Raw genomic sequence first — 25,643 nt, forward strand, 5'->3', positions numbered from 1 at the left:
TGCCTCCTATGGCCATGGCTCACAATGGCAGTGTTTGCTGTGTAGCACCACATTGCCTGGCACACAGGAGGAGCAGCATTACTCCCTTGTAGCTGAGGGAGGAAATCTGAGCCTCAAAGAAATCTGCCCTCCCTCTTGGCGTTTAAAAAAATTGCCGGTCTGGGAAACAGAAGTCTCCATTCTGTGCTGCCTCATAAAAACAGCTGGATTTCCCCTCCTCCTCCTGTGACTGGCGATCTCCCCTCTGCTTCCTCTTTTGTTTCATCCATTCAGTAATGCAGACTGAGTGCATGGGAGACAGGCTGGGAGGGCATCACAGTTCATGGTAAGGACCAGTGAGCAGGCACAGGGCACACTACATGGCATGCCACACAGTGCCTGCTGCATGGGTTCTGGACGTGCCCTTCATGAACCCCAGGAAGGACAAGGTATGATCTGAGCCTTGTGCCCACCGAGAGCTGCTGCTGTCACCGCTGTGCCCGCTCTGGTCACTGCTTCCTCCCCCACGTTGAGTCCTTTGCCTGCAGGGAGTGGCTGGGCTGAGCGAGCAGGGGGCTGACTGCAGGGCTGGGCTGGGACTCCCAACATCTGATACCCAGGCTTCAGTGGATGCTGACATGTCAAGAGGTAAGGGCATGATCTGCGGGCATTGCTCGGGTAGTGGGGTGGGCATGGCAAGGGTGTGAAAGGGAGTTACCAGCAACCCTCTGCAACAAAGGAGGTAGAATGCAGCCGGCGTGGCACCGGTGCTCTGCTCCATGCTGCCTGGCATATAAACTGGGCATGATGCTGGCCGGCTGTGGAGGATCAGGGGGTCTTAATGGGGTTTAGTAACATATTAGGATGTGCTGCAGCTGAAAAGCTGATTTTGTTCTGCTCTAGAAGCATCAGAGTGATATGTTGTAGTTGTGCTGGAATAGCAGACAATGCCTCTGTAATGATTGTCACACGCAGGAAGACTGTGCAATTTATGACAATCAATAGCTGTACATAAAGAAGGAAGGAGAGGAGATCATACGGATGGCAGATGGATTGATAATGAGAACACTGGATGGATAGATAGGGAGGTTTATAATATGTGCTGCTCCCATAATAGGTAGACATGTACTTAGATTGTAGCTACTATTTGCAAGGGATGATAGAAGGTAGATGTGCTTATGGATACATTGTTTCAGTACTGCAGACTACTGTATTAGTGACCATTTATATCACTTCTTTGCCCTAACATTGTCCATGTGGGGATATTATGTTCCAGTGTGCCTTGTATCATATAGGCGGTGTGCGGCTCTTCTCTTATGGGGACTGGCAATTCTCTCTATTCTTTTCTGATCTTGTAATGTAGCCATATGAACATTTTGGTTTTATCTGTTTTGAGATTTTCTTTAGCCTTAAATGTGTTTATAACGTCTTCAAAGACATTTAACCTATCACATAGGGATCTTTTAAAGCCCTGTGGGAAAATTGGTCAGTCACATGACTGTCTACTGGCTTGTATTGCAGCAGTACTCTTTTTTGGTAGCTGCATGGTTCTTGAATATCTTCACTATTTATTTTCATTATTTCTTTTCCAAACCTTTTGGTACCTTGTGCAAACACCTAGTGAAATGTCTGACATCGTATCCCACTATATTGAGTATGGTGTGCTAGCTGGAGAACCACTCGGGTGAGTGGATAACCACCCAATTGACAAGGAGGCAAAGCTCCCCTGCTCTGTTTATTCTATCCATGAGTAAGCACATATGTCAGTGCCAAATTCTAGGGCCACTTAGATGAGGAAGCTACCTAGACTGAAAGCTACTGGTCCATCTCATTAAGGAGGATGTATTGCTCAGAATATCCTAATATCAGGATGACTCTGCAGACATACTTTCACAAAACCAAGGAATGTAGTATCAGAGCCACTTAATGTGTATATTTTGTCTGGCATATAGGATATAAGTACCATAGTCTACAGTTTGATTACCCATTCTTCATAAGCTGATGTGCAGCCCGATTCACAGATTGCTTACTAATGCCAATACTGCATTTGTTGATAAAAGTAAATTATTTGAACATAAAAATGTCTTCCTTTAAGTATGGACTTCCATTAAATAGCAAACGTATAACACATATTACTACCTCATTGTGCCATGCCATGGATCTAGAACTACCATCTCTATAATGTGGGAAACCTGGATGATAGTAGTGATAAAACATAAACTTTTATTCAGTTGAAATACACATCATAACTTCTGGGCTTAAAGCTTAGGGCTCATGTCCACGGGCAAAATAAGAATTAAAATCCGCAGCGGATTTTAACTCTTCTTCTGCCCGCGGATCCGCACCCCATAGGGATGCATTGACCACCCGCGGGGTAGATAAATACCCGCGGATGGTCAATAAAAGGGATTTTTTTAAAAATGGAGCATGGAAAAATCTGGACCATGCTCCATTTTCATGCGGGTCTCCCGCGGGGACGGCTCCCGCGGGCTTCTATTGAAGCCTATGGAAGCCGTCCGGATCCGCGGGAGACAAAAATCAGAGTTTACTCACACGCTCCGGTTCTTCTCTTCTCCGCGGCGCCATCTTCTCTCTGTCGCGGCCGGATCATTTTGCTTCGGGCCGGCGCATGCGCGGGGCACGTCACCGACGTCATCCTGCACATCCGCCGAGCCGAAGAAAGAAGATCCGGCCGCGACGCAGAGAAGATGACGCCGCAGCGAAGAGAAGAAACGGAGTGGATGGGAGGTGAGTTAATTCTGATTTATTGTTATTTTCAGCGCTCATGTCCGCGGGGCAGGAGGGACCCGCTGCAGATTCTCCATGGAGAATCTGCAGCGGATCTGATTTTTCCCGTGGACATGAGGCCTTACCAAGTTTTCAACAAGTTTTCTAACATATGATAGGTTCTCTTTACTCACTCATTCACTACTGTATGCAGCCTTTTTCATGTCTTTAAGTTCAGATTTTTTAGGTGGTTTTCCCCATTATTTTCTGTTGCTCTGCTGTTTGCAATTCACTTTCATGTAGGGGGCATGTAGCAAGGCTAGCATTTGCCAGTAGTTTACTGTCCCACACTTCCTTTCCCTGACTTCCCATGCTGTATTACACTGTCTGTGGTCCAATCAGCAAGGGGGGGCAGTGTCTGAATACCCACCCCTCTATTCTCACAGGACATTTCTGGCAAAATGGTGAATAAACGCAATATAATGTGTGTACACACAGACCCCCATTTGCCCCCAGGAAAGGCTGAGATTGTGAACATCATTATCACAGTGTCTGAAGATCTGTCAGGGTGACTACCCACTAACCTATTTTTTTTTTGTTTGCTGCAAATTCGCTGCGTTTTTTTTTCCAATTGTCAATGGGACTTTCTAATGTTACAAACGCTACGCAATGCAACTTACGTTTTTGGTGCATTGCATTTTTAACGTTAGAAAGTCCCATTGACAATTGGAAAAAAAAAAACGCAGCAAATTTGCAGCAGAAAAAAACTGCTAGTGGGTAGTCACCCTCAGTCTGCAGCCTCTGAATATGTGCAAGCGCCACTGTGAAGATAGTTCCTCTATTTCCAAGGAAATATCCCTGTGTTACTACAGAAGCTCTGTACTTAATAGACAGTGGATTACAGAGGAGCTCGAGAGGAGAGCCCCTAGTGGCAGCTATTTCTAATATGAATTCATGTTACTATGTTATGTTACTATGTTACAGTGGTAAAGAAACAACATTTGAATACAAGTATATTACAGACATAATGAGACTATTGCAAGCTCATAGATGAGCAGAAGTTGTCTGAAAAGTTAGTGCCTCTTTAAGTTACTAGTTGCAGTTATAGGAATGGAAGGCTATGCTGTAATTCTGATGGGGGATGGTAAATTCTAAACAGCTAATTTCATAGATTGGGAAAACAGGCCAAGCTCCACAATCCACAGTAAATGGTGTAATTACTTCCTGCCTCTCCGTACGTCGTCTCAAGTGCCAAATCCAATCAAGGAAATTCAACTTTTGTTTAGCATAATGCTGCATTCTTTAGTTTATTAACGTCTGGTGTATTATCGTAAAGTGTTTTCAGTAGATGCAGGATAAATAGGATAATTGTACAGTGTTTCCTATTATATAACCTTAGATAGAAGGTTCAGCTGACCCAAAAGTGCCTGTGGAAACTGAGTGCATTGTGCTTTACGATCCTACAAGTGATCTGCTAAGGATTTCATTGAATGCTCTGTTTTACTTTCTCTGTTCGTGTTATTGGGAAACACAGGTCTACACCTTGAGGGCTCTTTCACACGGGAAGATAGGCACGCAAAAATCATGCGCTTAAAAAACACGCGGCTATTAGAACCAATTGTTTCCTATGGGAATGTTCAGATTCCTTCATCTAAATGTTCCCATAGGAAACCATGGGTTCTAATTTACGCTCGTGTTTTTTGCGCGCCTAGCTCCCCGTGTGAAAGAGCTCTCAAGGGGTTATCCAACTCCAGTCCTTGGGGACCCCAACAGATCATGTTTTCAGGATTTCCTCAGTATTGTACAGGTCATGTAATTATAGACATTGCCACAGGTGTTCTTACCATAGGATATCCTGAAAACATGACCTGTTGGGGGTCCATGAGGACTGGAGTTGGGAAACACTGGTGTAGACTCATAATTGGTAGACGTGTACTAACATACTAGGAAAGTGCATAAATAATTGTGACTAATGTCATCGCCAAACAATCTAGTAATTTATTTGCTGATCTAAAAAGAACTGCCACTTCCCTGTAAATAATGCAAATTGCTAATGGCTTGACAGCATTTTCAGACTGGGATAAATTAGACCAACCTGAGTAAGGGTGGCAATGTGGCAATCCAATGCTGTTTTACATTGGTTTGAGAATATGGATATTTCACGATTGGACTGGCCTGCACAGAGTCCCAATCTGAACCCCACTGAACATCTTTGGGACAAACTGGAACTTCGGGTCAGGGAATATGAACATCGTCCATCTTTTTTGAGAGAACTTTCCAGAAGTTTGCAGAATAAATAGAGGGAAATACCAGCTGACGTTTATCAGACATTAGTAGAAAGTATGTCATGAAAAGTATTTGATGTCATCAGGACCAAAAGAGCTCCACTATTATAAGTATTAACATAGTGAAATAAATATGACTTTTGATTCTTGCTCAGGTGTCCAATTACTTTTGTTAGGATTGGGCAATTACTCTTTTCTTATTGGGCAACTGTGATCTTGATTATGACAGGTAATGTTTTGGTAGGTAATATATTGGCCTAACATGACAATCAAGAAAAGTATCAGGAACCATAAGGCATCAGATGGCTCACAGCAGTTGGGCCATTGGACAGGAGCATGAAGCAATGTGAGTGATGACTAGGGAATGTGTTGTACTGCCATAAATAATGAAATTCTCCAGTATCCTGAATCTCTGGGCTATCAGGAATAGAACACCAGAGGGTGAATGATTAAACAATGGGAGTGAATGCTGACCTCTGTGAAGCCTGCCATTTCTGAAATAGGGGCTCCATAACCCTGTTTGTGTTGGAGAGCATGATAAGCATGCACTGTCTCTGAGAACATCTGCAGCAACCAAGCACTCACATTCTCCTCTTAGGGACGGTAAGTGCATGTGGCTGTTTCCAACACTCATTCATCACTATGGAGAGGGACAGCTCATACTCCTCCTGCTCTCTGGTCAAGGACAGAAATTTGGAACCCAGTATTCTTGGCAACAGAATGGGCACAAAGGTTGCACCCACTTCATTTATGACTTGTCTAATTCATGTGTCATAACAGTAAAAAATGGTCTATTGATTTGACTGAAATTTGTTTTTTCTACTAGAAACGTTATCTGTCCCCCTTGAAAATATTGGTACATCAGCCAGTATTATCACCTTGCTTTATATTGTGTCCATTGCAAAGATATTTGAAAGACAAGTCGATTATAAGGAATCGAGGGGTCATGTTGTTGTTATTAGTGAACTTGGGAATTACAGTAGTTGTCTGGAATCACATCTTATTACCAATAGATCCCCTGATGCTGGGATATCATGTGTACACACAGGTGTCGCTTCTTATTTGGCATGTTCAGTTGTTGCTTTTGACCTGAAGCTATTCAAAAGCAAACTTTTTAGCAGATATTATATCAGTCTTGCATTTAATCTTGTTGTCCGGGTGTGAGAAACGCCATTCTCCTGACACCCTGGCAGCTGCACTAAGCTACTCTTTTGCACTCAGTATGCTTCATGCACTACATCACAATATTCTTAGCAGATAAGGTTGTACATATGCAAATACCAGAAGAAACAGCGCTGCATGAGGCGCTTTTGCTTCCGTCCCAAAATTAGGCAGCTGGCGGAAAGTGGAAGGACCCCATTATAGTCAATGGGATCTGCTCAGCGCTGTTTGGTTTCGTCCAGAGACGGAACCATTCGGCAGCGGGAATTCCCGTTTCTTGCTCCCCAAACGGAGCAGGAAAGCGAAATTCCCATTGCAAATGTGAAACCACCCTAATGCTGGGGTCACATGGGACACTTTCACTGCGGAAATTATAGAGTTTTGCCGCAGCAAAAAACAGCAAGATTTGCGCAGGTTAAGTTTTGCACCTGCTTCGCCGCATGATTTTCCGTTGCGACCGGCTCTCCCATAGAGAGGAGCAAGGCTGCAATGGAAAAAAAACAAATGACATGCTGCGTCCCGGGAATCCGCGCCGCAGCGCTGGCTAATACTGGCTTTGCTGTGACGGATTGTCCGCCCCATGTGGACAAGACTTTTGACAAATCTCGTCCACATGGCTGGCTAAGACTGGGATTAACGGCCGCAGGCGGATTTGCCACAGCAAAATTCCGTGGCAAATCCGCCGTGTGTGAACCTAGCCTAAGGGTCCTTTTACACAAGCAGATGCGCCCAGGGTAGTGAGCTCCGACTGATATTGAGCATGTTGGTTAGCACTTATTAATATTATTTACATGAGCAGATGATTTGCATTATGGAGATGAGTTCCCATAATTACTGTCATTCATCCCCATACAGCTATCACTAGTCGGTGGCTGCACTGTGCTGTAGGAAAGTGGTGCTAGTGTCACAGCAGTCAGACCCCCATCATATTTTAGCAGCAGGATTGGCCATGAATCTGGAATGGATACATTTCCACTTATCTGCACCTGATTGAGGCTCATGTCATGCATTATCACCTAGTTATGTTTCCGCAGTACTATCAGAGGGAGAAGCAAATCTGATGGGAATGGGATAACTGCTAGTACAATGCGTAAAATGATATGTTATCTTTACAGTTTATAACCTCACCAGATTAGGAAGTGGTGCACCTGTGTTTGAGCAACAAAGTTCAGTGCCCCCTAGAACAGTCTGTAGGTTCCCTTGTCCAGTTTGGTAGGTTTTCAGAAGTATGAGCATGATATTTATCGGTCTTAATTGGAAGAGGAGTATGACATTGCGTGGTGAAGGTCACTGCTTTCCATATTTTAGGCTTTGTTCACATCTGTGCTAATCATTTCTCTTGTTCTGCCCATAACGGCAAAGCAACAAAAATGACGGGATCTGTCACAGAACGGAGACCACCACTCCTGACGGACCCCATTGAGTATAACAGGGTCCGTCATGGTATTGTTGTTTTACAGAACATTGCAGCCTTCTGCACTAATTTGTCTGCCATTTTTTAATGTAATCTGCGACTTAGAACCCTCAGCATAGTAAATGATCATCTACGTACAGCGCTGCGCGGTATGTGTGCACTATGTAGATGGGTAAAATAAAGGAAATAAATTGGTCTGTTGTAGTGGACTTGTAATGGAGAATACAGCTCTTTGTTACTGGCAGAACTGAATCCAAGCTGATAGACATGGAGCATTGATGTCTGTCCATGAGAGAATGTGTTTTCCTCTGAATGAGCTTTGATACAAACGAGCGCAGTTCTGGAATGCCTCATTTGTATTCTGTGTGGATGCAGTCTGCACTACATAGTCACAGCTGCCAGTTACTCTGTAGACCTCCTCTATTCCGTTCCTCAATCATTTCACAATTTCATTGACAATGGGATTGATACTGGATGTCATGTGTTGAGCAATATTCAGTATCAATGAGCCTTTTTCTCTAGTAGATGGAATTGGGGAGTCGATTTATATTTGTATATTTCGATTAAAAGGCATATTTTGAGGACAACTCGCCCGTTCCTTGTTTTGTTTCCCCTTCCTGTTAACTCCATCAAATATATTCTTTTAATAGCTTATATTAGTTTACATCCCGAGCCAAAGAAAATGACTAGATATGACATCCTGCTATAATTTTCACAGGATTGCATCACATTTGTGACTCATTCTTACAGTAATTCAGAAGAGTTTGGGTTCTCTGACTTCCTGTTAGTGCTACCACTACTTTAATCACATGCATGTGTCTCACTATTTATCCTAGCAAGAGATGACAAGACCCACTCAGTTCTAATTTGCCTTCGAGAAATGACAGTGTATGGCACATGTAGGGTATAATAGCACATGGCAAGAAGCAATAATATAAACTATTATTTCCTGTTGAAGGAAAGCCAAGGCATGTTTTCCTCGGATGCTTAGCCCACTCTAAATTTAGTTTGTGAACCAAATCTGTATGTGACAGCAGGACTGTAAGGGTGTTGTACAGTACTGTGGCAGGAAAACGGGATTCATTGGCAATGTGTACGTATGTCCTATAGCCACTGTATGTGGTGTTCCACAATTTGGTAATGAATGCCGATCTCCAGTATCCGTGTTAATTAGGTCCATTAGTTGTGTGACAGTCAACTCATTATCTTGTGTTTCTCACTGTTGGTTTAGTTGCCCATAGCTTGAAGTCATTGTGTTCTGGCAGTAATGGAGATCTGTACTCTATGCATTAATGTCACATGAGTTTGTGCTAATCTAAAAGAGCCTCATGAGGCGCAGTGTTAGAGCCGCAGAATGCAGTCCTAAGCTCTCACTTACAACCTGAAGGTTGCGGGTTCAATCCCTGCTTGGTTAAGGTAACCGGCCTAAGGTTGGCTCAGTCTTCCATCCTTCTGTGTTCAGTTAAATGAGTACCCAGCTTGGTGGGGGGTAAAGATGGGGGAAGGCAATGGCAAACCACCCAGCAAAAACAGCTGCCAAGAAAACGTAACGATGTGCACCAAGGGATTCATAAACCATGGACGTATTTGCGAGCTGATTTGTGCGCAAAAAAATTTTTGCGCGCAATATGCAGAAAATGGAACCCAGTGAGTTCATTCGCAGATGCACATTTGACGTTCACAATTCCGTTGCACAAAAAAAAAATGCAGCATGCTCTATTTTTCTATGCATTTTTGCAGGGAAAGAACACATTTTGAACTCATTAAACTAAATGACTATTTCAATGGCTGATAGCACTGGTACATGCTTTTTCTTTTTGCACACAATTTGCACATGCAAAAAGTACAGTAAAAAATGCAGTTGCATGCACAAATATGCAACGCCTGATGCGTAAAAACACGGTGCAAATGCGTGCTAGCTCGTGTGAATCTGGCCTAAATAAGCAGAGCTGTAGTGTAAAGAATAGAAGAGGGACATGGTAAGGCTACATTCACTCAAGTGTTAATCTCGCGCAAGTTTTTTTGTGTCGCAACAGCAATGCTGAGAGGTAACAAAAAACTCTGCATGTCCTATATTTTCATGTCCCTTGGAATGCATCACCCATTGTTTTTAATGGGACAGTCAACCACATCGCATGCTGTGCAATGGGCACGTGAGTGCTATGGGATGTTTTCCAATGAAATCAATGAGAAACACTTGCCAAACCTCCGACACACATGAAACAATTGCTGAAGGGTTGGAATTTCAAAGAAGTGATGCGAGGAGTTTCAGCATGAAAAACACCTTGCATCCACAGGTAAAGCGTAAGTTGACAAGCGCGATATCAGGCCGGATTTCTCAGTTCGATATCGTGCTTGCCCATGTGTAGCCTAATAAACTCAAGCTGATAACAAAGTGGATTATAGACTACCCTGGACTGTTGTTAGACAACACAGCTAAAGGCCATGTCCGTATCAGTGTTGGCACTTCATAACAACTTTTTATTGTTATGTGCCATTATGGGAGCAGAAACGAGGAAATTAATGGTGGTGTTGAAGCCATCATACTACAGACCCTAATGGACCCATCTTACTATAATGGGGTCTGTCAGATTTCCATCATAGTATCTGGCATATTACAAAAAAGAATAGCACCTGGTGCTGCCCCAATTTTTCCAGTATTTTGGAAGGCATCTGTGACAGAGGGTCCAAAGAGAACCTGCAGATATGAGCGAAGCCTAACCTTCAGTCACACATCATAGCCATTTCCTTTTTTACACCATATTATATCAGTAAAATGTAGCTTTGTAGTATGGCCGGACTCACACAGACATTTTTGTGCACTAAAAATTTGCATACACAATATGCAGAAAATAGAACCCATTGATTTTAATGGGTTTGTTCACATGTGTGCATTTGGCATGTGCAATTCTGTCGCACAAAAAATATACAGCATACTCTATTCTACTGTGAATTTTGCGTAGGGAAAGAACACATCTTGAACTCATTAAACTAATTGGCCATTTCAATAGCTGCGGGCATCGTTGTGTGGTTTTTTTTGCATGCATAATTGTGCAAGAATTGCGGGCAAAAAGAACAGTAAAAACCGCTGTTGCGCATGCAAATACGCAATGCCGGAGGCGCAAATGTGCATGCAAATATGTATATACTCGTGTGAATCTGGTCTTAATATTGTTGAAGTTGTGCAGCTAATGTTGATCCAGCAGCTGATAACTATTTAACTAAAGGCCCATTTACACGGAGCGATGATCACTCAAAAATCGCTAAAAAGCGATCGTTTGAGCGATAATTGTTGTGTCTAAATGCGTGGCCATCATGCACTTTTCGTGCACTGCTAGCTGATCGTTAAATTCAGTCCAACCTAAAAATCGTCCTTCAGCCTTATCAGCAGTTCTCCATGGGAAGTGCTGATAGCATTGTTTTTTCCCTGGAGAACAAAGGAACTGAATGCAGATAAGAGCCCTCGGGCTTTCAACTGCTTTCAGCTAAGGCTTCATTTGCACACTTAATTGCTCTTAAGTAGCTGAGTAGCTACTTAAAAGTTTATACAAAATGATCACTCAAAGCTGTCCCTCAAACTGTCGTTTTAGCGATCTTTGAGTGATCATCGCTCCGTGTAAATGGGCTTTAAGAATTTGCAATAGTTCAAATAGTTCAAATGGTAATTACTGTACCAAACACTGAAATTAGAGCTGTTCACTTCTCAGAGACTCTGCAAACTCCGCCCTTATGAATGATGACTGCCCGAAAACTAAACGTTCTGCCATTCCCTTACTGGACCCAATATTTCTGCATTGCTGTTTGGCATTCATGAAGGAGCCGAACAGGAAGGTTTGTGGATATGTGACCTGCCTGCCCCAGATAACAGCCTCCTTATTACATTAAACCATTGGCCGATCCCTTCGAAATCGCTGTGATGTAATATGTAGGGCCAACTTTATTTCTTCCCAGAGACTCCTATAAACATCAGTTACATATTATAATATTCTGATAGGAATGTTTCTTGTAAACTACAGGAGCATTCCAGTAATAACATGCAGGGTCACAGAAATTCTGTGGCCCCTTCTATTTTCATAATGCTCTGAGAGAAGAAAAAATGAATGATAATGCCCATATGGAAGATATCAGCAAGGGGCTTTTCCTATTACATTTTTTGCTCCACCCCTATCTGTCTCTGGTTTCTGTCATCTATACAGAAAACTGCATAGCAGCTCAAACCTGTACCAAACCCTAGGGGTTAAATGTGTCAAACAGAGACAATTTTGGCCTCCGTTTAATTAGATTTCCACCCCCATTCTTCTTAGGAACGTAGGAGGTGCAGCAGGTGATCAGAGAAGAACTTAGGTCTGTACTAGCCTCATGGAGGTACCACAGATTTGACCATTCATTCTATTAATTTCACCCAAAAAAGTTGAATATGAGCTTTTGACCTGAAAATGTTTGAAAGTGTTCCAAACTGCTTGAGCTTGAGGAGCAACAATTGTGCACTGCAGATAACTGTTATATACAACCAATTCATGTTGTTTTGAAAGTTGACATTTTTAACCCGCCTTTTAGAATATACTTCATAGTTCTGTTGGGAAATGTTTTATCAGTATATTGGACGGCTTAGTGTTTTTATTTCAGGGAAACACCCTAAGAATTGGCTGGGGTGGACATGATTCAAATGTATGATAGATCCCATTTGTTGTGTTATGACTACAGTTCATAGTAAAGAGGTTCTGATATCAGCTTTCAGTAACATCTGATATGTTTCTTATATATGTAGATAATTTTATGGTATAGTTATGTAGTTCACAGATAATGTTGTGTATAGGAGTTTATAAGTAGTGGTAGAAAAGTTTGGCTTATCAGTCAGCCTTCAAAGCTGGAATCAGAAAAAAATGGGCACACATAAGGATCTAAGCACCTTGATATGAGGCAAACTGTGGTGGATAACTGACTGGGTCTGAACATTTTCTAAACAGCAGGTCTTGTGGGGTGTTTCCAATATGCCATGTCAAAAATTGCTGAAAACAATTAATACCGACTATGATAAAAACTTATCAGAACACAATGCATTGCAATTTGCTACATACGGGGCTTTGTAAGCTGTTTTCTGTTGACCATTTAAAGGAGGGTCACAGTTTGGTGCAAGTAGCATGAATTGATAAGCCCTTTTTTCAGTTGTCTACAGTTACGACTATTATAGGTGGAGTAATGGTGTGTGGTAGGGGCGTAACTATAGGGGATGCGGTTGCACCAGGAGCCTTTGGGGGCCCATAAGGCCTCTCTTTTCCATATAGGGAGCCCAGTACTATGAATAAAGCATTCTAGTTGGGGGCCCCGTTACAGATGTTGCATTGGGGCCCAGAAGCTTCAAGTTACGCCTCTAGTGTGTGGAATGTTTTCTTGCGACACCCTGAGTCCTCAGATGCCTGTAGATGAACGCCATGAGGAATTAGGTCCTGAAAGGCCAAAAGAGGTCCAACACGCTACTACGTGGGTGTGTTTCATAAAGTGGCCTTCAGTGTGGCCTGAAGGTTGCCTCCACACATGGCAGAGCCGCTATGCCCAGAGCAGAGACAATCTGGCCACCAAGCAGACCACAGACGCTCGTTATCCATCCCCACAGCTTCCCAGCAGCTGGCGCTCACATCCACAAACAAGCCTATTGTATTGATGCTGCTCGCTGGCTTCCTCTTCCAATTCTTCCTTGGTGTCCATCCCTTCCCTGCACACAGCAGGACAGCAACCTTCTCCCTGCCTTATGTACCTGGAGTTTTCTGGTGCCGGTGTTTCCCCTTCACTATTGCACCTAGGAGCTCTTTCTAGGTGACACTTTCTATTACACTCGGGGTGAAGTCTGCTGTGGATTTGCTGCAGAAACCATGTCAAAATCCACGCCAATACTACTATTTCTTGCACATTTTTTGTTCTGGAAATTGACATGGATTTTGGTGCAGATTTTCCACCAATTCCGCTATGTGTGAAGCACCCTAGGGGAGGAGGTTGTAAACTATTTGTACCTATCAGCAATGATGGAAACTCATTTGGGAAGCCCCTCTTCACAACTTACAAGAACAAGAGTTGAATGGTCCCTAGTAGTGATGAGCGAGAATACTCGCTAAGGACAATTGCTCGAGCGAGCATTGCCCTTAGCGAGTACCTGCCCGCTCGAAGGAAAGGTTTGGCTCCCGGCGCGGGTGACAGGTGAGTTGCGGCAGTGAGCAGGGGGAGCGGGGGGGGAGATCTCCCCTCCGTTCCTCCCCGCTCTCCCCCGCCGCCGGCAGCCGAACCTTTTCTCTCAAGCGGGCAGGTACTCGCTAAGGGCAATGCTCGCTCAGCAATTGCCCTTAGCGAGTATGCTCGCTCATCACTAGTCCCTAGCTTTTTAAACAACTTGTACTTATATGATAGCCAGTGTGAACTGCTATTTGCATTATTTACCTAAAAAGACCTTGAAGATAAAATAAAATATTACAGAAGCCTGGAAATGGTAAGATATTTATTATGTCTCAGACAGGCCCTTGGACTAAACCACTTTCTCCAGGTATCACTATAAACCTTTCTTGCGATGTTCATTCACTGAGAGTCTGCAGATAGAGAGTTTTTTTATAAACTGATCAGTGCAGTTTGTAGGAGAAATCCCTGTACAAATCACAGAAAATTGGATTGAATCTACTTAAAATCACTCAAAACGGCCATACTTCATAATTCGAGGGTACAAGAGCAAGTACTAACATCAGTTCCCTGGACTGTGCAAAAAGAGGTAAAATGCTATAGGGGGAGGTTACACGGTACAAAATAGTGATGAACAGCCACACACTGAATATTCCTTAGATGGGTGGATGGCTAGTATACGTGAACAAAGGTGCCATGCATCATTATACTTGAGGAAGATGTACTTTTATACTCCAACTATATTCTACTGCAGGGATGCACATGTTTTTCTAATCTGAGGGCCACACTGCCATTCTGAATCAATTCCAAGGGCCGAAATGGTATTCCCATCTGAGAGATTTATGGTATATCCTAAGTATACACCATAATAAATCAAATTTCCACTTCCAGGACCCCCACCTATTGGGAGAATGGGGGTCACCTATCTCCCCCACCCCCAATCAGCACTCCAGAGAGGAAGAAAAAATGCATGTGTCTCTCTCCATTGTAGATGATGGATGTCAGATTGGAGAGAGCTGCATGCATACACAATGCCTCTATCTCAGGGTCAAGAGCCTTTATTCTGCTAATATATAGGGGACCCAGACATCGCTACACAGTGCAGCCTTAGTACTTGTCTGTTTCTGTTGCCCTGCTATGTGCCATTCCTCTTCACCCTGACATGCAAACTACATGTAAGCAGCCACTCATATAGATTTCTTTGTCCAGATGATTGGGGCTGCACAGCATGGCATAGTGGGCCACATGTGGCTCTTGGGCCGTATGTTGTGCACCCCTGTTCTACTGTATACATTTATGCTACTTTGCATGGTATTATTTGTGACATCATTTATGCTCAATAAAACATAAAAAACAAATAAGTTAAATTTGGAAGTACACGTAAGCCATGACTGCGACAAATATATTAACAGAAACATGTGCGTCACCACTCAAACACATTAATTATCTAAATAAAACAGCATAATTGTTGTTTATACCAACTGCATAGAAATGCAAGGTTCTTGATCAAACATGGGGGCCCATCCGCCACGTCCAGGCAAACTTCATTGGATGGGTTCGTAGCATTAAAAGGAACCTGACACGATTTTTTAGGCCAGTTAACCAATAGCAGCGCTACTATTGTGCAGTATCTCTCATTCCCACACTGCTTTTCCCATCAATACTGATAAAGGCATACCTGAGTAATAGATGTTTACAAAAATTTCCAGCGCCACATGTAAATGAAGGCGAACAGTCTGGTGGGTGGACCAGTCCCATAAGGTACATTTCTCCGGCATTATATACTGTCATTGAAGCACCTGGGACAGATGGGTGTTTCTGTTACTGCATTTGTTGCAGCCATGTTTACATGCACTATCGCATTTAATTTACTTATTGGAAGTGCTGACTTTGATTTTTATCTGTAACATTGGTGTGGGAGTGGCTGTCTACACTTTTCTCATGTTCACCCATCTGTCCCAGGTGCTTTAATGAGTGTATATAGCCAGGTATCCTACTTTCCCTTTCATTTGGAGGCTTTCTGGACCAAAGAGAGGTCTCTATAAGATGCCAGTCACATGGGTTACGTGTAGTGCAACTTGAAGGCTTGCAGAGTATTGGTTAGACATCTACTATTAGATCAGGCTTGCTTCCCTATATATTCTACATGTACCGTACCATACAAAGTACTAGCACCCCTGGCAGTATGCAACCGCAGAATGTATAGTGAATGGCAAGAACTTGGCACACACTAATATAACTCATTCTTTTATTTGAAGTCCATCTGGCTTATAACAAATGCCCTTTAAGCAAAAAAGAGAGGAGAAAAAAGAAAGAACAGCAGGTGTGCACCTTATTACTAACCCTCCCCCCATCTCCACACAACCACTATTCCCCGCCATTGTCTAGATCCAAAGTATAGGATAAAGATCTGCAATAACACTCTTTGGTAAGCCATCACTATGTTATACTGGTACATCAAAACAAATATGGAAAAACACAAATGTGAGACAGGAAATTCTAGCAGTGGAGATGAGGAAAACAGACTTCTGGCTAAGTAAGTGACATTAGAGGTGGAGAGCAGACACTACTGCCAGATGACACAACTCTGCAGCCTGTACTCAGCTAATCCATTCTATTACATTTTTGTCTCTCTGCCTATTCGTCATATATAGAATGTGTGCCCTGCTTAAAACACTTAACCTTGGAAGCAGCTGTTTGTCCTTTCTTATAAAACAACCTATAATTCAGAATGTCTTATTATAAGTCATAACCAGAGGAGAAATCCACTCATCTGTTAATTCCATAGTTAAGACTGCTTTCACATCTGCGTCGGGGGTTTCATTTTCCAACTTCATTATGGAAGCAGGAAAGGGTAATCCTTTGGCTGAACGGATTCATCTTATGAAAGAACTGGACAGTGCCGAATGGACTCCATGGAGTATAAAGGGGTCCGTTCAGTTTCTGTTCAGCTGACCGGTAATTTATCAGACAAAAAAGTTTTGCATACAAGACTTCTTCTTTTTGTGCCAAATCGGCAACAGATGATTGAGCTGGCTGCATCTGTCTTGCTCCAGCCACCCAATCACCACTGGTCTGTGCAGATAAGTTCCAGACCCTTTTGCTAGTGGGTGCTGGGCATTTATCCATTATTCCTTTTCCTCTCAGTACTTGGTGTTTTTGTGTTATGCATGCTGCTTGTATGAGTTGCTCCCATCCCTTCTTCCCTGAAGATGGTCTGGACACCTAATCTCCCTGTCTGCATGTTCTGCGGCCCCTTCTTCCCCCCTTTTATCAGGTGCGGCTGACAGCCATCGAATGTCCTATATGCATGAGGTTCTGAGTGCGGTTTCCTTCTATCTGTGAGCTGAGCAGACTTTAGGTGTGAACACTGACTTGTTCAGTGTATGTCTAAAGGTGTGGACTAGATTTGGTGTGAACAATATTTTATTCTGTATGGTGTTCACTTTATGTTGCAGTCACTTGGTGTAAACAGTGTCCTGATCTGTGTATGTTTCTAGGTGTTGACTACACTAGGTGTGAACTGTCCAGTTCAGTGTGTATTATGTTGTATTTCCATTGTCTGCTGTTCCTGCTCATTACCATCTTGGGCTAGACAGCTCCTAGATTCCAGCTTGGGGCTGTCCCTGTCGGGATGATCGATTCCCATGTAGGCAGGATCCTCCTCTCCTTTGTAGTTATCTTGTTAGTGTAGGGACTCGCAAGACAACAAGGACCCTTGACGTGGGCTTGTGAGCTTGCGTGTATTGGACAAAATACAAACCAATATCTCATACTTGCTTATATATATTTTCATCTGTCTGTTTGTTTAGTACATTGTTAAGTATAAGGCCATTCAATGTGTTGTTGGAGCTGATGTCCCTATTTTCCCGTGGGTGCTTGTTTGCATGTCTGGTTTATGTTTGTTTGCTGTTGGTGTGCAGTCGTGTATGCATGTCCTATATTTCTAATTTTCCTCTCCAGTCATAAAATTGGGTTGCATTCGTGTAGGTCATTGTTCCCATGGCTTGCATGGAGATAACATGCATGGATTTTTGCCATAATCTCCCTGTTTTTCAATACACTTTGTCTATCTGTCAACATGCTTTTATATTCCCTCATTAAAAAATGTTTTAGGCTGAACTGTGAACCACGAATGCACGCTGTCTTCACCTCTTCATCAGACGTGAATCTTTGTCTTCTTAAAGCTTCTTTCAAGGAAGCAAACAGGAAAGATCAAGACTATAGGGAGAACGCTTTAACACGTCAAAATGAAGTTTTTGGATAGTATTGACAGTATGGATAGCGGTGTGCAAATGAACATTGTTATGTAACAACACAACACCCTTGGATAGCAATCCTGTGCATATTCTTTGATTTTTAGGCTTCAGCTCTTCAGTGAGCATCTCACTGTAACAAGCACTGTTGATTGAACCTTTTTCCTGATAATGTTCCAATACTGGCCCTTGAGAATTCCAGAAAACTAATCATCAAATTTTCAGGTTGATGGCAAATGGTAGAGCAAGGAATGGAAACATCTCCAACAAGAAACAGTTCAAACGTCAACCATTTACAAGACAAGTCACTGCATACTGCTGTTCTTTCGTGCAAATCACAAGTGCGGCAGCCATTTTTCATTGCACTACGGTCACAAATTAACTTATGTAACCCCTTCAAATCTGCACAGCAGTAATTGGGGAGACTGTGACCTACAATGGAAAGCGTTGATAAGACTTCTGTTGGCCTCACTGTCGTAATATAATTGCAGTGCAGACAATTTTGACTTACCCTCATATATTTAAAGGAGTTTTGCTACAACCTAAATTTGCCATTGATCAGGACCTGTGACTGCTGCGGGCAATCACTGCCCACAGCAGTGACCTTCTATAGGCAGTAATTGGCTGCAGCAGTCACATGTCCTGGTCAGCAGCAACTAGGAAGGATAGATTGATAGCAAAGCAATTTTAGGTAGTGGGAAGACCCCTTTAATTTTGCAAAAATAAATTAGTTGTGTGTGTTAGCATAAAACAGTTTCGAAAGTGAATGGTTTGAGCATTGCACGTATATATTATAGTTTTGAACTTGTAAATCACCCCTCTAGCCTTTGCAAGTTCTACTGTTTAGAGTCTGGGCAATATTAAAGGTAGAATGACGGTGTAAAGCAGCCCTGTAGGGGCATGAAAGCTTAATAAAGGGGTTTCATAATACGACAGATTAATACAACTGTCTCAGCTGTCATACATCTTCATAACAATAGCAGCATTCATACTCACATAATAGCTGGTTTGTTACTAATCACTTATATACACTCATCGTAAAAAAAAATCAACCCTCTAGAATGAGTTGTCAGAATCGAATAAAACTTTCTCTGTGTGATTGTAACGTTGACATAAGTAAGTGATTACAATTTCAGAGCAAAAGGATCATTTATTGCAGAAAACTGAACACTCAAAGAGAGGCTCTAGTACCCTGTTGTATTGCCTCTGGCTTGGGTGCAAGATGTAATACGGACAGTATTGAGGCATACAGGTTCTGTATAGTATCCTGCGGCTTATCAGTCCACATTTGCTGTAACTGAGCTTCTAGATCGCGCAAGCTCATAGGCATTCCTGTGACCCCCTTGTGTGCGCAGCCTATCATTATTCTGCTGTAAAATGCCTCTTAGAAGCCCTGCCATGAGAGGAACACATGTGGCTGCAGGATGTCCTGAACATATCGCTGAGCTGTCATTGTCCCTCGTGCCACTACTAGAGGTGAACAACTGTTGTATGCGATGTCTCCCCAGACCATCACACCAGCAGTGGGGACAGCATACCACTCCACAGCAAAGGCAGGATTGAGGTGCTGACCCCTAGATTTCCAGGATTGAATACGGCCATCTTTATTGCCCGAACTAATCCTGGATTCATCGCTGAACTCAACCTGGTTCCACTCGATAGCAGTCCAGTTTCATCGTTCACGACACCACTGCAAACAGAGGTGACGGTGGGAGGGTGTCAAAGGTAGTACATGTAATGGGCGCCATGAGACCAAATATCCTTCAGCAAAGCACTTGGAAATGGTTCTGACAGACACAGGGGCCTGTAACGATGGTACCACCTGTCTCTGGATGTCAGACAACAAAACAGTTGGAGCTGCTCGTGCTTATTGGATGGGAAGATGATCCTCTCTACTGGTGGTCTGTCGAGGGTGTCCCAAACCCGGTCGCCTTGGGTGCGTGCCCTCATGCATCCTCTGGTCCCAATACCTCCTAACAGTCTGGTCAGAACAGCCCAGGTGGTGGGCACTTCATGATACGACCATCCTGCTTCTTGCATTCCAATAATGCGCTGCCTCTCAAGCGCTATTAACTGGGCGAAATCTCATTGATTGCATTGTAAAGGCGTCTATTGGTCAACAAGCTCTATACAAGCAGAGAAAAATGTCCACTGCACACAAGTAGCCTTTGAGATCCTTTTTTTAGGCCAAGGGTAGACCCACTGTTAGGGCTTCAGGTGACAAGACCATTCATCTTATTGCTCCCATTAGCTACAGATAATCCGCAGCAAACAGCTACATTTGAATGCATCCTAAATGAGTATGAGGGATGGAAAGAGTTCCTGTGTGTTCAGGAAATCTGTAGTCTACCTATGACTATCAGACACAGGTTGTTAAATAAACAGGGGAGACTAGAAGGATATGAATTCCTTTAGTCTTTTTTTCACTAATCACTCCTATACATAAAGGGAATTATTATAATATTTCAATTGCTTTAGAAAAAGCAGTTATATGAGATCTTGTGATTAGTAGTACCATGTGATCGTTGCTTCAAGATCTGCACTCAGATGATGTGCCGACCTCTCTTCTGCACAGCAGGAGGCAACATTTGGCACTAAAGGGTAAACATAGTGATTAGGGTGATTTTGACCGCAGGCAGATTGTTGGTGCCTGGAGGTTTTTCTGAAACAGTCGCACTTTCGGCTGTTCCTGAACTATGGTATCAAGAGTGTACCAAGACTGGTTGGACTATGTACATACATCCAACAGAAGATCACACATCAGCAGGATATATGTTGTTGATCCTAGAGGCAAGCATCATGTGGCACGTGTGGCATCAGCAACGATGTACCACAGTGAACTAACTGACAGAATAGTGAAACAGCAGGGAGTTTAGACAAATTTCCACAATGACCATGTGGTGCACCTTGCGTCGACTGGGTTTCAATAGCTGAAGACTGAAAAGGTTGCTCCTGGTGACCCTGCATCATTTCAAACAACGCCTCATATGGACACAGGAAAGATGTAAGTGGACAATGGACACATGGCAGAAGGTCATCTGGAGTGACTACTACTGTTTCCTGCTGAACCATACAGATGGCCGGGTTGACATCTGGCGTAAACATCATGCAGCCGTTTCGTATGGATGTACCTTTTGAGTTCAACAGGCCAATGGTGGTGGTGTTATGATCTGGAGAGAGTTTTACTGCCATGACTTAGGACCGTTGTTACATACCACAATCCTTGAATGGTGAATGCTACAAGAACCTGTTAGGTGACCAATTTCTACCCATATCTTCAGGAAGTATTCCCTGACCACAGGGCCATCTTTCAACAGGACAACACTCCGTGTCTTCAAGCTTGGATCACTAATGATTGATTTGTAGCAACATGACAATGAATTCTCCACACTACCTTTGCCCCCAAAGTCAACAGACTGTAACTCAATTGAACATGTTTAGAGTATGCTGGAAAGGACTGTGAGATCTGCTTTCACTTATCCGCAAAATATACACCAAGTGACAGGGCTGCTGCAGTGGGCATGGGTCAACTTGAATATGGAAGATGTTCTTCACCTTGTGGTATCAATTGTCTGGCATCTGAAAGCCATGATCGCCCAAAAAGGTGGACCAACCTGTTATTGAGTAGATGTTCCTAATGTAGTGTGACCATTTAGTGTAGGCACACCCAAAGTCAATATACACTTGAAATCTTTAGTTACACATATTACAGACTTTATTTTACTGCAAAATTATTGTTTTTCTTCACCTGACACTTCTAAAAACAACTGAATATTCTGAATTGCAGAATAGTAATGGCTGTAATGGGTCACCTTGATAAAGTGATAGACCTAGTGTAGCTCGAAGCTCTGCAACAGTCTGTACGACTAGCATAATAAATCAAATATGACATTCCCTTTGTACAGCCCATATTTGTTCCTCTTTCCTTATCTACCCAGTCAAAGCAGATGTGATAGATTAGTTTGATAATATTATTAAAACCTGGAAATCGTATGCAGAATATTTGGCAAAAATACATTTATACAGTAGAATCTCAACTAACGTCATTAATCCGTCTGGAAGCAATGGCCTTTAGTAGAAATCAATGCTAATTGAGGACATTATTTCCATAGGAATTAATGTACATCCAATTAATTGGTTCTAGACATTCCAAAAAACACACCAAACCCCATTTAATAGAGAATAACTCTGGTCTTTAATACGAATAACAATACTTAATGAATATAAAACACAACTGTAAAGATTAAATTAACATTGCAGGGACATCATTATAGCAGTATGTATCACTGTGTTATCTGTGGTTTGACATAGGACTGCAGGAACATCATGATAGCAGTAGCTATCACTGTGTTATCTGTGGTTTGACATAGGACTGTGGGGACATCATTATAGCAGTACGTATCACTGTTATCTGTGGTTTGACCTAGGACTTCAGGGACATCATTAGCAGTATGTATCACTCTGTTATCTGTGCTTTGACATAGGACTGCAGTATTTATTTGAAAACGCTTCTTTACTGTACTGTACTCATCTGTACAGTACTTACATTTTGCAGTACAGTGGGGATTCAGGAGGCAGGCAGCGTTCAGCCGGCACTTTAAGGATTCAGCTGCTGTACTGTGTCAGGAGGCAGGCAGACACAGCAACGTTCAGCCGGCACTGTGCACTGTGGAGAGGGGAGGGGGAGGAGTAGGCACGCGCTGATACAGGAGAAGCAGGAAGTGACCGGCATCAGCTGCGCCAGCTCACTGAGTGGCACCCGGGGTCATGGAGCGGTCAGCGCCCTTATCTGAGGAATGCAACTTTATTTGAGGGACCGCCGCTGCCCTGACACATCGACTTTAGTTGAAAACAGCTTTATTTAAGAGCAATGCTATTCAAGGGTTTACTGTATATTAAAAAACAGACACAAAAATATTATTACATTTCATTATTCCATTTCTTGTTGTATTTGTCCATTGCAGTAGTTAACCCATGTGTAATTCTAATGCTGTAGAGCACCCAGGAAGATATATACTCGTATTCAGAACAACTACAGCACATCTATTGACTCCTATTTCAAAGACGTTTTCTACTCACGGGACATAGCAGTGAGCTTTCGACTTTACTGAATCTATTTCAAGCAGTGAATAGCTACACATGACAACACACTGAATATATGAACATCATCCAATAATTAATTATGCTAATTGACTCTATACAAAAGGGCCAATAGTACACAAACATTTCCTATTGCCAGTCCCAATATATCTAGCATCTTATAGCATTTAACTTCCATACATAATAAATTCAATGATAAACACATAGGAAACTTATTAATATACACGGCGGACAATCTCGGTATTCCATTCTCCCAAACATGCATGTGTCAGATACTCTGTGCACAGCTGCCAAATCCCGAGCAGCGTCCCCCATCTCCAAGTAACATGGCAATTGAAAATATTTGCATACTATAGGACCTTTGGTATGGAGAGTCAATTAGCATAATTGATATTGGAGGATGTCAGCCCATGTACTATCATCAGTAGAATGAGTCTACTGTTCAGAGTGGCATCTTCGTAGGATACAAACTTTCCATTAATTTCCCTTCTCTGGAGTGATGAATGACATGTTACTGTGCGTCCTGATGTTTGATTCTAGAAAGCATAGTGTTAACTGTTAAGTTTGGTGAAACAATCCTAATGACAAAGCTCTGATACAAGTAGGTCTAAATAAATGAGTTATCAAATTTTGGCAAAATTTGGAGATTCTTTACTGGTCTTCACACAGCCCAAACCTCAAACCCATCAAACATATTTTTGATGAGCAGAAAATCTGAATGTCAACCAGGGTTTAGCTCTAGCTATCAGTGTCCTATAGATTGAGGTTGTCATAGTAGAGAAGAGAGGACTTACTATATTAGTGCCTCTAGTTTTTAAATGAGTTGTTCAGCAAGTGTCTACAGATGCCACATGTTGAGTTTTACCATAATTTAAGCCATCTTTGGTCACATTGTCCGAAGGCTCAATTGTCAGAATTACTCCGAAAGGCAGCAATAAAATTTAAAGAGGGTATTACCATATGACACGTTTTTTTGAACTAGAAATTTTAAGCATGTGTCCTGCGTACGTATCCTGTTGTTGCCACATTTCTATCAATATAACTTTCTAATAAACTGAACATATGGAGTATACTGATTACCCTGAAGCACCATTTGTACACAGGTCTTCAGCTCTTACTAGATATTGCTGACTTCAGTATACAGCATCTAACAAGATGTTCCTTTGGGTCACCTTCAAGGGTCAAACATAAAGAAGGGCAATTTTTACTTCTTTACTTGCTGTTATAAATAGTTGATGTATTTATGTACATTATATAGCTTAAAGCCAGCTGCATACGACCGAATTCGATCCTGTGCCTGGCCGGCATCCACATGTACCTCTTATATCTTCCGCTTTTCTGTACTGCGGATGATCCGCACGGCGCGCCGTTGGACATGCGCAGCACCATTTTTTTTTTAAACCGCTGCTTTTTCCGTATCATTGTAGTGATGATGCAGAATGTCAATTGCGGAAGGGCCACGGGTCGGACGGCTTCCATCGACTTCAATGCCCTCTGTGCGGAGCTTGCACAAAAATAGAACATGCTGCAACTTTTCCTCCGCAAGCGGAATATCGCAGTTGATTTCCGCTTGTGTGCAGGAAAAAGTGTTTTTCCATAGCATGTTATGGGCGGTATTTGCTGCGGATTCTGGAGGCGGATTCCCGCTCCGGATTCCGCAATGCAAATATGCCCATGTACAGCCGGCCTAAAGCAGGGGTGCACAGCCTGAGGCCCAGGGACCACATGCAGTGCTCGATCCCATTCTGTGTGATCCCCAGACATCTGCAGACAGACATACCTACATGTGTGTGGTTACATGTAGTTTGCATGTTAGAGAGAAGTGTAACAGCCCACAGCATGGGAACTAGGATGTTTGAGTTCTAATGGTCCCATGTGTGGCCATATAAAAAGAGGAGGTCCCTTGACCCCTGCTTAGTACTCCAAAAAGGTGTAGTTGAGGTGCCAAGGTGACCATCTATGCACACAGCTGTCTCCACTGTCACTTACGAGTTTATAAGTTGTTTCTGCAACTCCTATATTCTGAATGGCAAAACCTGTATGTTGCATCTTACAGTAATAAAAATGGCCCTTCTCTATGTTTTACCCTGCAAGGTGACCCAAATGGACATCTTGTTGGATGTTATATGCTGAACTCAGCAAAATCTTGTAAGATTTGAAGACCTTTATAGAAATGGTGCTGCAGGCTAATCAGTATACTCCATATGTTCAATTTATTACCAAGTTATATTCATAGAACACATGTGGCAACAACAGTCCAGATATACAGGACACATGCTTAATTTCTAGTCTCCATTAATTCTGAATAAAAGTAATATTAATTTTAAAAGGCTATTCCCATCTCAGGAATTCTATTTTATTGTGTTTGAAATCGCAAAACAATGCATTGACCCATAAGATGTTTACTTCCAAAATGCTCCATTCTTCAGATATTGATTCCTCTGCCCTTTGATTGTTTACTGCTCATTGCCAGGGAAACTGCCCCCCTATGCTATGGAGTAGAGGAGACCAAGCCTTGCACATTTCTACCTACTTTATTCATGTTAACCTTTTAAATTC

At 42.6% G+C, this 25,643-nt stretch overlaps 1 protein-coding gene across 5 annotated transcripts in view; it reads left to right on the top strand.

Annotated features, from left to right (window-relative positions):
• Window positions 1-223: 223 nt before the first annotated feature.
• The window catches only part of CLIP2 (CAP-Gly domain containing linker protein 2), a 128,059-nt gene continuing 102,639 nt past the window's right edge, over window positions 224-25,643 (top strand). For 2 of the 5 annotated variants that reach the window (XM_066576778.1, XM_066576793.1), the window contains exon 1: window positions 224-627. The gene's annotated coding sequence lies outside the window, so the exon portion shown is untranslated. Of the gene's footprint in view, window positions 628-5,296; window positions 5,338-25,643 lie in introns of those variants that run through there. The other 3 variants (XM_066576808.1, XM_066576802.1, XM_066576787.1) reach the window with 3 other exon arrangements.

Source organism: Eleutherodactylus coqui, chromosome 1 (assembly GCF_035609145.1).
Source record: "Eleutherodactylus coqui strain aEleCoq1 chromosome 1, aEleCoq1.hap1, whole genome shotgun sequence".
Classification (NCBI taxonomy): Eukaryota; Metazoa; Chordata; class Amphibia; order Anura; family Eleutherodactylidae; genus Eleutherodactylus; species Eleutherodactylus coqui.